The 13,277-nt window shown below is 43.9% G+C and overlaps 1 protein-coding gene across 3 annotated transcripts in view; it reads right to left on the minus strand.

Moving 5' to 3' along the window:
- Window positions 1-13,277, minus strand: part of LOC100991443 (katanin p60 ATPase-containing subunit A1) — a 119,588-nt gene that overhangs the window by 45,154 nt on the left and 61,157 nt on the right. The window contains exon 1 of one of the 3 annotated variants that reach the window (XM_003811520.4): window positions 8,242-8,384. The exons of the other annotated variants lie outside the window; for them this stretch is intronic. The gene's annotated coding sequence lies outside the window, so the exon portion shown is untranslated. Of the gene's footprint in view, window positions 1-8,241; window positions 8,385-13,277 lie in introns of those variants that run through there. 3 annotated transcript variants of the gene reach the window in all.

A 13,277-nucleotide genomic window follows, 5' to 3' on the forward strand; every position in this document is an offset into this window, starting at 1 on the left:
AACCTTTGAACCTAGGAGTTCAAGACCAGCCTGGGCAACACGGCAAAACCCCATCTCTACAAAAAATACAAAAATTAGCAGAGCATGGTGGTGTGTGCCTGTAGTCCCAGCTACTCAGGAGGCTGAGGTGGGAGGATTACCTGAGCCTGGGGAGGTCAAAGCTGCAGTAAGCCGAGATAGTGCCACTGTACTCCCGCCTGGGCAACAGAGACAGAGTGAGACTGTGTCTCAAGAAAACATTTAAAAAAGACAAAAAAGCTCCAGGCCCAGATGATTTCTGTAAGTATGGTGGGGTTTTTTTTGGGGTTTTTTTGGGTTTTGTTTTTGTTTTTTTGAGATGGAGTCTTACTGTGTTGCCAGGCTGGAGTGCAGTGGTGCAATCTCGGCTCACTGCAACCTCTGCCTCCCGGGTTCAAGCGATTCCCCTGCCTCAGCCTCCAGAGTGGCTGGGACTACAGCCATGCATCCACCACGCCCGGCTAAATTTTTGTATTTTAGTAGAGATAGGGTTTCACCATGTTGGCCAGGTTGGTCTGGATCTTGGGACCTCGTGATCCGCCCGCCTCGGCCTCCCAAAGTGCTGGGATTACAGGCGTGAGCTACCATGCCTGGCCTCAGGTATTTTTGTTGTTGTTGTTTTTGTTTTTGTTTTTTTGAGACGGAGTTTTGCTCTTGTTGCCCAGGCTGGAGTGCAATGGTGCAATCTCGGCTCACCACAACCTCCGCCTCTCGGGTTCAAGCGATTCTCCTGACTCAGGCTCCTGAGTAGCTGGGATTACAGGCATGTGCCAACATGCCTGGCTAATTTTGTATTTTTAGTAGAGACAGGGTTTCTCCATTTTGGTCACGCTGGTCTCGAACTCCCGATCTCGGGTGATCTGCCCACCTCGGCCTCCCAAAGTGCTGGGATTACAGGTGTGAGCCACCGCACCTGGTCTGGCCTCGGGTTTTTTTTTTTTGAGATGGAGTCTCACTCTGTCACCCAGGCTGGAGTGCGGTAGCATGTTCTCGGCTCACTGCAAGCTCCGCCTCCCGGGTTCATGCCATTCTCCTGCCTTAGCCTCCCGAGTAGCTGGGACTACAGGCGCCCACCACCACGCCCGGCTAATTTTTTGTATTTTTAGTAGAGATGGGGTTTCACCATGTTCGCCAGGATGGTCTTAATCTCCTGACCTCAGGATCTACCCGCCTCGGCCTCCCAGAGTGCTGGGATTACAGGCGTGAGCCACAGCGCCTGGCCTGCCTCGGGGTTTTTTTTTAACCAAACTTCTAAACAGAAATAATTCCAACCACATAAAAGTTGATCCAGAAAACAAGAGAAAAGCTGAGCAACTCTTTTTTATGTGGCTGAAATCATCTCAACTGAATAAGAACACAAGACCCATTTCACTTATGAACATGGAAATCCTAATATTAGTTTACCTACAATGCATCAACACACACACCACATGATCAAGAAGGGTTTATCCCAGAAATGCATGGATGACTTAAGATCAGAAAATCTATCATTGTAATTCTTCACATTAATGGACAAAAGTACCTCACAAGAAAATGAGGACAGAGCATAAAGGACAATTCACAGAAGGGAAACCCAAACAGCTAACAAGCACAGACAGGAGTGACCAATAAATACAAACTGAAGCCATGAGAAACCTCTTTTTATTCTTTTATTTTTTATTTTTTTGGAGACAGAGTCTCACTCTGTTGCCCAGGCTGGAGTGCAGTGGTGTGATCTCGGCTCACTGCAACCTCTGCCTCCCAGGTTCAAGCAATTCTCCTGCCTCGGCCTCCCGAGTAGCTAGGACTACAGGCGCTCACCACCATGCCCAGCTAATTTTTGTATTTTTAGTAGAGATGGGATTTCACCATGTTGGCCAGGATGGTCTCAATCTCTTGACCTTGTGATCCGCCCACCTGGGCCTCCCAAAGTGCTGGGATTACAGGCATGAGCCTATGCGCCTGGCCGAGAGACCTCTTTTATTTATCAGACTCAAAAAAGCAATGATACTAAGTATTGGCAAGGATTTGGGAAAAAGGAAATCTTTACATCAATTTGCAGGAACAAACTGGCATAGTCATTTTGGAGTGCAATCTGGCAGTACTTGGGGAAATTATGTATGCATGTATATGTATATACACACACACATACACACACATATATATGTATATATACACCCCATGACCCAGCAATCCCACTCTTGTGTAAATCTTCCAGAGAAAGTCTCACACAGATCCACAAAGGAACTTGGTTTTGGACATTAATGACAGAAATCTTTGAGAAATCAAGTAGAGTCAATCTATTTATTCCCTGCTAGGGGAAATATGGTGGATACAGACCACATGGTACCATGTAGCAGACAGAAGCAATGAATAAAATTTACATATAGCAACATGGATGGATCATCAAAATACAGGGTTGGCTAAAAAAAAGGTCTCAGACATAGAACAAGATCTAAATCCCAATGTCATTTTATAAATTAAAAATACATATGCTATATAAAATACTCATTTTTAAAGGATGCATACATATCCAAGAAAGTACCTTAAATATATTAGAGAGTCTATGGAAGGTGAGGAGGAAAATATGTGAGTGGAGAAATTGCTTATGACAAGTAGGAGAGAAACAAAAAATAAATATAACAAAAGAAGGGCCTTATATCCATGGATAATCATAGGGAGCCTCTAAGATGGCACTCAATGACCTTTGCCTCTTGGTATCTGTACCCTTATATAATTACTACCCCTTGAATGTGTGCCTGTAACAAATAACATAATACCATTTCCGAGATTAGACTATGACTTGCATCTTGCTTGCTGTCTCTTGCTGGCCCCACTCAAATGGAATACCAGCTCCACGCAGTGAGCTGCCCGGGCAGAGGCTCATGTGGCAAAGAGCTGAGGCAGGATCCAGGCCAACTATCAGTGAGGAACTGAGACCCTCAGTCCACCAGCCCCTGAGGAACTGAATCCTGCCAACAACCATGTGAGTGAGATCAGAAGTGAATCTTTCCTCACTAGAGCCTTGAGATGACTACAGGCCTGGCCAATACCTGATCACAGCTCTGAGAAACACCCTGAATCTAAGGCATCCAGCTAAGTCATGCCCAAATTCCTGACCCAGTGAAACAGTGAAAGAGATAAAAAATGTCTGTTGTTTTAAGTCACCAAGTTTTGGCATAATCTGTTATGAAGCAATATAGCTATGAACTAAGGTCTATGAGTAACTCAAGACTGGGCATCTGAGCTCCAAAAGAAAAGGAATAAAATCCTATCACCTAAATCTTGCCTCCCTGGATTCATGACCACTGATCATATTCTATCTTAATAAAAGCCTAAAGGCCAAGGACCATATCTCTCTGTTATTTACTGATACATCTCTAGCACCTAGAACCATGTCCTCAAATGTAGATCTCAATCAACCTTTGAATGACTGAATACAGCCTAGTTGTTGTCCTTTTTTTTTTTTTTGAGACAGGGTCTCACTCTGCAGCCCAGGCTGGAGTGCAGTGGTGCCATTACAGCTCACTGCAGCCTTGATCTTCTGGGCTCAACTGATCCTGAGTAGCTGGGACCACAGATGTGTACCACCACACCCAGCTAATATATATATATATATTTTTTGGTATGTTTTGTAGAGATGGGGATTTCACCATGTTGTCCAGGCTGGTCTTGAACTCCTGGGCTCAAGCGATCAGCCCACCTTAGCCTCCCAAAGTGCTAGGATTACAGGCGTGAGCCACCATGCCTGGCCAGGTTTTTGTTGTAACTACCAAGAGTTCGTAACCTTGTCCAGTTCCTGACCCTCAGCATGGTCACATTCCTTGATCCTCAGCTCATCCCTTCCAAGCTGGGATTACAGCTTGATTCTTGTGTGATTACTTCTGCCCTGAAGCCATCCATGCCCTACAGAGACACCTAGTCTGGGCAAGGGTGTTAGAAAAGTATAATTGGGGCCCGCTGCTAAGAGTATATAGTTGTTCTAGATGAGCTTGGATGTCAAAAGCCTCTCATGTCTTTTGACATGAAAGCCTCTCATGTCTTTTGACATGAAAGCCTCTCTCCCTCTTTTCCTTAATAGTCTCCCTGGAGATCTTTCTTCCCATTTTCCCACTAAAAAAATCTAAAATAGTCAGGCATGGTGGTTCACGTCTGTAATCCTAGTACTTTGGGGTGCCAAGGTGGGAGGATTGCTTGAGCCCAGGAGTTCAAGACCAGCCTGGCCAACATAGTGAAACCCTGTCTCTACAAAAAATACAAAAAATTAGCTGGGCATGATAGGGCGCACCTGTAGTCCCAGCTACCAGGAGGTTGAGGTGGGAGGATCACCCGAGCCCAGGAGGTCAAAGCTGCAATGAGCTGTGATCACACCACTGCACTCTAGCCTGGGTAAGAGAGTAAGGCTCTGTATCAAAAAAATAAAATAAAATAAAAATAAATTTAAATTAAGTTGTTACTTATATATAGGTGGTCCTCGTTTTTCTCTTGAGGGCCATGATTCAACGGCCCAAAACTCATACAAGTCCCTCCAAGCCTTCTTTAAAGGTTCCATGTTTTGAACTCTTTCTAGTCAGATAAAATTCTTTAGAAGCCAATGAATTGATATTTTCTAACAAACATGAATGTAAAGTCTAATCCAAGGCCACATTAACAAATGACTTGAAAAATCCCTGATTATCAAAGAAACAATGTGCTTGCTGAAAATAGTATTAAAGCACTCTTAGTTCCCTAATTGTTAGCCGAAAATAATTTTCCCCATTCCCTTATTACTCTCTAAGCCCAAAACATCCTTCTCGAATGTCATAACTGTAAATTTATGAAATTATCCCAATTTTCAACAATATATCTTTATCATTGCTAAAATTCCACTGCAGGAAGACTAGAAACTGGCTGTATTAAGCACAATATCTGGCAATATTTGAAGAATTGAATCCATTTGAAATAAAAAGCTGGCCGGGCGCAGTGGCTCACGCCTGTAATCCCAGCACTTTGGGAGGCCGAGGCAGGCGGATCACCAGGTCAGATCGAGATCATCCTGGCTAACACAGTGAAACCCCATCTCTACTAAAAATACAAAAAACTAGCCGGGCGTGGTGGCCAGCGCCTGTAGTCCCAGCTACTCGGGAGGCTGAGGCAGGAGAATGGCATGAACCGGGAGGCAGAGTGTGCAAGTGAGCCAAGCTCGCACCACTGCACTCCAGCCTGGGCGACAGAGCAAGACTCCATCTCAAAAAACAAAAAACAAAAAAAAAAAAGAAAGAAAAAAAAGCTGACTGACTCAGTGTAAGCACTATGAACTATAAACACAATCTATTGGTTCAACATTAATAGAACACTTACAAAGATGAGATTGCCCCAAAATTCAGGCTCTTGGTTACACAGATTATTAGAGAGAAGGATAACCATACACTATGCCTGCTTTATTCACAGCAAGCTTTTCCTTTACATTATTCTAACAGAACCACCCGTTTGCTTACATGCCTTGAGTATTTATGAGTTAGCTAATGACTAAATTAACTTACTTAGCGTAAGCAAGATGCAATGTGAAATTTTAACTCAAGTGACAGAATCAAATTTTTAAAAATACTGAAATCGCAATTTTACAGCAAATTTTCTAGCAATATAGTATGTGATGCAGTGCTGTGTCTCCACAAAGAAAGTTTTTTTTTTTTCTCCTCTAGGATTAGGAAAAAGAAGTGATCACAGAGACTGAAAAAGAACAGGTAAAATATCGAAATATCTGAGTTCTAAGATTCTTATTCTCTCTCTAAACAACAAATACAGGGCCCTGCCTATTTCACACCTAAAGAGGATACCTTACCCATTTAATTTTTAAAGGACTCAGGCTGGGCTCCACTTATTTGCAGTTTTTTTTAAACATAATGTGCATGGGTCATTCATTCAAGAAATATTAAAGGAACACCAACTAAGTTGCAAGGAATTGCACTGAAGACAAAAATAAGACAGAATTAGACCTTGAAATCCTTGAAGTTTAATAGAAGGGATATCACCTTATTTATTCTAGGTGGGTTTTCTTTGCTTAGTAAGAGAAGACAAACATAGAATATTATTAAACACAGACTAAAAAATCAGCAGCAATGTTGGAAGGCTGATAATGTTTTTTAAATACCTATCTGTAAAATTTACTTCCTAAAACAAAAAGATCACGAAGCCCAATCATGCATCTTCCTGAAGGCATTTCAGTAAAGCAAGTGTATATGACTTCAAAAGTGGCCATACATTGGTAAGTAATTTTCAGAATGTTCATCTCTGGGATATGAAAGAAACCACATGCTAATTTACAGTCAGCCACTGATGATTATGAATAAGCACAATAAATGAATGACCCATGACCAATTACAGCATGGCATACATTTTTCTTACCTTTATAACCATCATATGATAAATACTTAAGCACAAGAAAGTTACCACTATTTTTTAAAAACACCAAAAAGCAACCTGTTCAGAAAAAAAGTACATATAAAGTCCACTCTATTTGTACAGAAAACTTTCAGTTTACCCTAAACAAACAAATCAGTGAGTATAATTATTAAAACGTAATTTAAAAGTCATATTCAAGCCCTATCGATAAACGCCACAAGCAAAAGCTATTTAGCATGTTATCAACACTGACCATATTTATGTGATAATGCTATCTTTTTTAAACAGTCAAGTGGCTAAAAAAACCCAAACTATTGTTAACAGAAATTCAACAATGTTGTTAATAGAGTGAATTCAACAAGATTCTCTAATCCTCAATATTTGTCAGCATCTTGATACCAGTTTCAAAATGAGGTGGAGAATCCCTTGTGGACTACATAGCATGCCTATTACCTATAAAAATGTAAACGCTTCTTGAATAACCAACGCTATAAAGAAGCTTTATATAGCTTTTCATAGTCTAGGAATGTTGGAAAGTTGATCACTACTGCGTGTTTTTTTTTTTAAAGGTATTTACAGGCCACAACTTGTTAATGTTAATACAAAACAAAGTTTTGCTCCTATTTCTTGGTATAAGAACAAAAACCGGCCGGGTGCAGTGGCTCACGTCTGTAATCCCAACACTTTGGGAGGCCTAGGCGGGCGGATCACAATGTCTGGAAATCGAGACCAGCCTGGCCAACATGGTGAAACCCCATCTCTACTAAAATGCAAAAAATTTGCCGCGCGTGGTGGAGCGCGCCTGTAGTCCCAGCTACTCAAGGAGGCTGAGGCAGGGGAATCGCTTGAACCCGGGAGGCGGAGGTTGCAGTGAGCCGAGATTGCGCCACTGCACTCCAGCCTGGCGACAGAGCAAGACTCCGTCTCAAAAAAAAAAAAAGAACAAAACCCAGCTCTTTTGGAAAAGAAAATAGGGCTTTATACTGAGACATTTAAGCCCGTAAAAACATTTCAAGAATCTGTCTTAACATCTACTAAGGTGATTATCATTGTGATTACGTGACAAAGATCTACTGCACCCATTCTAAAACATCGGGAATGTTTTCAGCAATAACTAGAGGTCTAATTTCAAAGAGGAAGACGTAAATTAGTGCTTTCAAGAGAAAAGAGCATCACTGTGCTGTTGGAAGTTAGTAACTAATATAAAAGCGGCCCTTCGCGGTTATAACAGGAAACTATTTTTGATTAAATAAGAGCTTGAGATTATCCACTGTAAGGCACTTCAGGATCTACGTTTATCTCTAACTTTTTCATCACATTTGTATGAAACAACTGTTTCGAGGGAAAACTTTTCTAAAAGGTACCAACTCTAAACCAAAAGGCCCACAGGCCTTCCAGAGGACGCCGGGCTCTAGAATAAATAAGAAATAACATCCCCAACAATATCACTCGAACCTAACAAATTTTAAGAAAAGAAGTTGCCTCCCAATGTCATGGCCATCGGGATTTTTACCTGTGAGGGTTTCGGGGTGGGGGGCGTGAGCGGGTTCGGGAGAGAACCAGTCGAAAAATCGAAGAACTAAAAACTCTCGGCTGGTGACTTCGCTAACGACACAGATCAAAAGATGGGATCGACAGGAGCCCCCGAAAAGTCCTCCGCCTGACAGGATTCCTCAGGTAGGGGGACTGTCACCTAAGCCAAGTTATCGTGGACAACAGCAAGGACCTAACACCTCAGCTCAGGCACAGGCAGGCTCACGGAGGGTTGCGCGGCGGGTTCTCGCTGTGGGCCCCCCGAGTCCCTCACCAGCCCGGCCCTGGAAAATCGGGGGTCCCCAGAGCACCGCCAGAGTGAAAACTCACCTGCGGCGGCCCAAGCTTCTCGGGAAACCGCCCAACGCCAGGCACAGGGGATTGGCCGAGTGGAGGTCCCGGCAGCGAGGAAGGAGGGCCTGACCCAGTCCAGCCCACTTTGCTCTCCGCTCACGGCCCCAGTACTGCCCAGTTCAATCGTCAACACCACCTGCCGGCGCGGCTCCTGCTCGCCGAGAATTTGAAGACAAACCCGCCAGGGTCACTTCCGGTGCCGGGGACGACCTCGGCGACTCTGGCGCACGCGGGGCGACGCCCCGGGAGCGAGGTCGCTGGGCGGGAGCGGCGGAAGAGGGTGTGGCCGGGCCCGGGGGCGCGCGTGCGCATTCTGGCACCGCCTCCTCCCAGCGGACGCGGCGGAGACCAGGGATAGTATAGACCTTGGTGTAGATGGTATTATAGTACTACCTCGCGCGCCTCTGTACCTTGTTCAGGTGCTTGCTCACTTTCCCTCCCACTTGATTTTCACCACACTCACACACACACCGAGGTCAGGTGTCTATTTTAGAGGTGAATGTCCAGGATCAAGCAATTCGTTTATGACAAATCCTGTTTTAGAACCTAGTATTCAGAATTCCCCAGCTGGGCTCCATGTCATGACATAACAATAGGGAGGAGGTAAACAAAGATTCTCGGACACACTGCTAGTGGGATTTTATTTTCTTGATTTTTTAATCACGGTTTTAATATGACCAGACAAGGAAAATGATGCTATTTCATGACTTACAGATATGTACTGCACAGGGCTTCCTCCAGTCTCAATCTCCACCCTCTGCCATCACTTGAGGCAGAATAGGGCACTTATCACACATTCCTTTAAAAACGCAAGGTGATTAAGTTTCTAACATTAAAGCATCCCGACTGGGCACAGTGGCTCATCCCTGTAATCCCAGCACTTTGGGAGGCTGAGGCGGGAGAATAGCTTGAGCCGGGAGTTCAAGACCAGCCTGGGCAATATAGTGAGACCCCCGTCTCTACAAAAAGTACAAAAATTGGCTGGACATGGTGGCGCACGCCTGAAGTCGCAACTACTCAGGAGGCTGACACAAGAAGATCACTTGAGCCCAGGAGTTGGAGGCTGCAGTGGGCCATGATGGCGCCATTGCACTCCAGTCTGGGAGACTAAGTGAGGCCCTATCTCTAAAAAAATAAAAGCACCCCAGTCATCTAACATAGACATGTAGAAGCAATTCAGGGGAAATACATCCATTCAGTCAACAAATGTTTACTCAGCAACTACTATGTGTGAGGCAGTGTTGGCACTGGGTATACAGTGGTCACAAAATAGAATGTTTCATGGGGCTTAAAGTCTTGTAACATCTCAACTGAGGGGAAAATAATAGTTTCACTGTAGTAAATATGAACTCTATTGTAATAGGGAACAGGAAACTATATTTAGTATATATTTTTGGAATCAAAACCAATTCAGGGAGGTACAGATTAATTACCCTAATTCAACCTTCATCCTTTATGTGAGTTCAAAGGTATGCTAATTTATAAAGCCAATTTACAGTTAAAAAACATCTCAAAGGCCACAAAATGAATACATATTGTATGATTCCATTTATAAGAAATTCTAGGCCAGGCACGGTGGCTCACACCTGTAATCCCAGCACTTTGGGAGGCCGAGACGGGTGGGTCACTTGAGGTCAGGCGTTTGAGACCAGCCTGGCCAACATGGTGAAACCCCGTCTCTACTAAAAATACAAATATTAGCTGGGTCTGGTGGCGCACACCTGTAATCTCAGCTACTTGGGTGGCTGAGGCACGAGAATCGCTTGAACCCAGGAGGCAGAGGCTGCAGTGAGCCAAGATTGCGCCATTGCACTCCAGCCTGGGTGACAGAGCAAGACTCTGTCTCAAAAAAAAAAGAAAAAGAAAATAAATTTTAGAACAGGCAAAACTAATCTATAATAATAGCTGATCAGTGGTTGGCTGCCTGAGGCTGTATTCAGGAGGAGGGGGAGAAGAAATAGATTGCCAAAAGTCCCCAGGAAATGTTTAAGGTGATGGAAAGGAAATGTTCTGTTAGGGTAGTGCTTACACAGGTGTAAACATTTATTAAAATTCATCAACAGTACACAAACTGGGCACATTTTATTACGTGTACGTACGCGTATTATATATGAAGATTTTTTGGGTTTTTGTTGTTTTGTTGTTTTGAGACAGAGTGTAGCTCTGTCGCCCAAGCTGGAGTGTAGTGGTGCGATCTCGGCTCACTGCAACCTCCACCTCCCAGGTTGAAGCCTCACCCTCCCCGAGTAGCTGGGATTACAGGTGCCCGCCACCATGCCCAGCTAATTTTTGTATTTTTAGTAGAGACGGGGTTTCACTGTGTTGGCCAGTCTGGTCTCGAACTCCTGACCTCATGATCTGCCCGCCTCAGCCTCCCAAAGTGCTGGGATTACAAGTGTGAGCCACCGCTCCTGGCTGAAGACTTTTTTTAGGTGGAAAGACAAACCTCCAGAGAGTGGCTTACATTCACTACTTCCATTTCTTTACTAGCTGTACTAGTCAAGCGTGAGTGGGTTATGCTGTAGCAACCTCTAAGTCACAAAGGCTTCAACAACAGCATTTTTTTCTTATCTACTTTTTATGTTCATAGCTTGAGTGGATGCAGGCAGTGGGACCCTTGGCAGTGAAAAAAAGAAAGGGAAATAAATTGCACAGCCTCTGCCTGGATGTGAAACTTGCTGCTCTGCCTACATATTTTTGGCCAGAGCAAGTCACTGGTCAAGCCTGACTTCAAAGAAATGCAGGTGTTCATCTCTGCATTGTGCCTTGAAGAAGCAGAATATTTGTGTACCACTCTCATGACTAGGAGTCATTTCTTCTTTTACAGTGTGGCTTCTACAACCACCATCCTTCTAAAATGATTGTATCCAAACTGTGACTCAGAAAATCTGAGATTATATTTTCCTGGTGAATGGTCAGATTAATTTGGCAGAATCACAGGACACACAAAAAGAAGTTGGGGAAAAGAGGTAGAAAGATAGGTGCCAGCTAAAGAGTTTAAACTTTATTCAGTAGACAAAAGGGGACCCATTGAAAGGTATCAAATGAAGACATAAGTTATATAGCAAATAGGAGGATTAATTTGACAGCTAAACGTAGGAAGTTTTGGAGGGGAGAGAGAATAGATTGGGGGACTGTTGCAAGAGGTACTGTGACCCCTGGAATTACACAGAAGGGGAATGGCCATGAAGACCTTCTTCACATTATATATTTGTTTCTCTTGCTCCAGTGAGTAAACTTAATGAAGTCAGATACTTTGTCCATTTGAGTAGAGCAATGTCTGGCATATTGTAGGTGTTAATTAGATATTTGTAGAATAAATAAAATAATTTCAAAGAATTTGAGGGCCAAGTGTGGTGGCTCACGCCTGTAATCGCAGCACTTTGGGAAGCCAAGGCAGGAGGATCACCTGAGGTCAGGAGTTTGAGACCAGCCTGGCCAAAATGTCAAAACCCCATCTCTACTAAAAACACATAAATTAGTGGGTGTTCTGGTGGGCGCCTGTAGTCCCAGCTACTCGGGAGGCTGAGGCAGGAGAATCACTTGAACCCAGAAATGGAGGTTGCCGTGAGCAGAGATTGCACCACTGCACTCCAGCCTGGGCAACAGAGCAAGACTCTGTCTCAAAAAATAAATACATAAAAGAATTTGAGACACTTTTTACATTTCATGAGAGAAATTGGAAAGGACTTTTAGGACCAGTTTATTAACTTCACTCACGTGGTTGATGCATCTGGCATTCCTCTTCTATACTTCAAACATTTGAGCCATCTCCTGGGATACAGTATGTATAAGGCTAGAAAAATCTAACCATAAGTAAGATTTACTGAATTTTTAGATTATGTCACACCATAGCTGCAGTAACAGACTGGGACAGATTCACCAGTGTTCTTCACTAACCTTATACACATTCTTCCTAAACAACAGCTTCCATCACTGATCTGCTAATACCAGGCTGTTGAATGCTACCAAGAAAATCACATCTCTGTGAAGATTGACGTGCCATAATTTCATGTCTCTCTAACCCAGCCGAAACACTTTTCTGCCTGTCTCACTTCAGTTATGTCTCACTCTTCCCATCAGTTCAGACTTTCATTTTTTGAAACAGGGTCTTGCTCTGTCCCCCAGGCTGGAGTGCAGTGGCAGGATCTCGGCTCACCACAGCCTTGACCCACTAGGCTCAAGCCATCCTCCTGTCTCAGCCTCCTGAGTAGCTAGAACTACGGGCACATGCCACCAAGCCCAGAACATTTTTAAATTTTTTGTAGAGACAAGGTCTCACCATGTTGCCCAGGCTGGTCTCGAACTCCTGGGTTCAGATGATCTTCCCACTGCAGCCTCCCAAAGTGCTGGGATTACAGATGTGAGCCAGTGCACCCAACCTATTTCAGACTTTTACCCCAGAAAGGCAGCTACCCAGCCCTTTCTGCCCTTTCAGTGAATTACTATGCCTCCAACCTCAAAGAAATAGAAGCTATCAGAAATTCTCTCAACTTGGGCCAGGCACGGTGGTTCAGGCCTGTAATCTCAGCACTTTGGGAGGTCGAGGTGGGTGGATCACCTGAGGTCAGGAGTTCAAGACCAGGCTGTCCAACATGGTGAAACCCTATCTCTACTAAAAATACAAAAATTAGCTGGGCATGGTGGCACGTGCCTATAATCCCAGCTACTTGGGAGGCTGAGGCAGGCGAATTGCTTGAACCCAGGAGGCAGAGCTTTCAGTGAACCGAGATCACACCACTGCACTCCAGCCTGGGCAACATAGCAAGACCGTGTCTCAAAGAATAATAATTAAAAAAAAAAAGAAATTCTCTCAGCTTGCTCACTGCGGCAGAGACTGGATGCCAAATACCCATTCTCATAACAGAACCTGGTTGATAAAATCAGACCACCTGGAATGACTATTTCCCAGACACTCTTGCTGCTAGATGTGACCATGGATCTAACTTCTGGCAGTGAAAGTGTGTGTAGAACTTTTAGGAAGGCATCTTTAAAAGGAGAAGCCATAGAAA

This window comes from Pan paniscus, chromosome 5 (genome assembly GCF_029289425.2).
Source record: "Pan paniscus chromosome 5, NHGRI_mPanPan1-v2.0_pri, whole genome shotgun sequence".
NCBI lineage: Eukaryota > Metazoa > Chordata > Mammalia > Primates > Hominidae > Pan > Pan paniscus.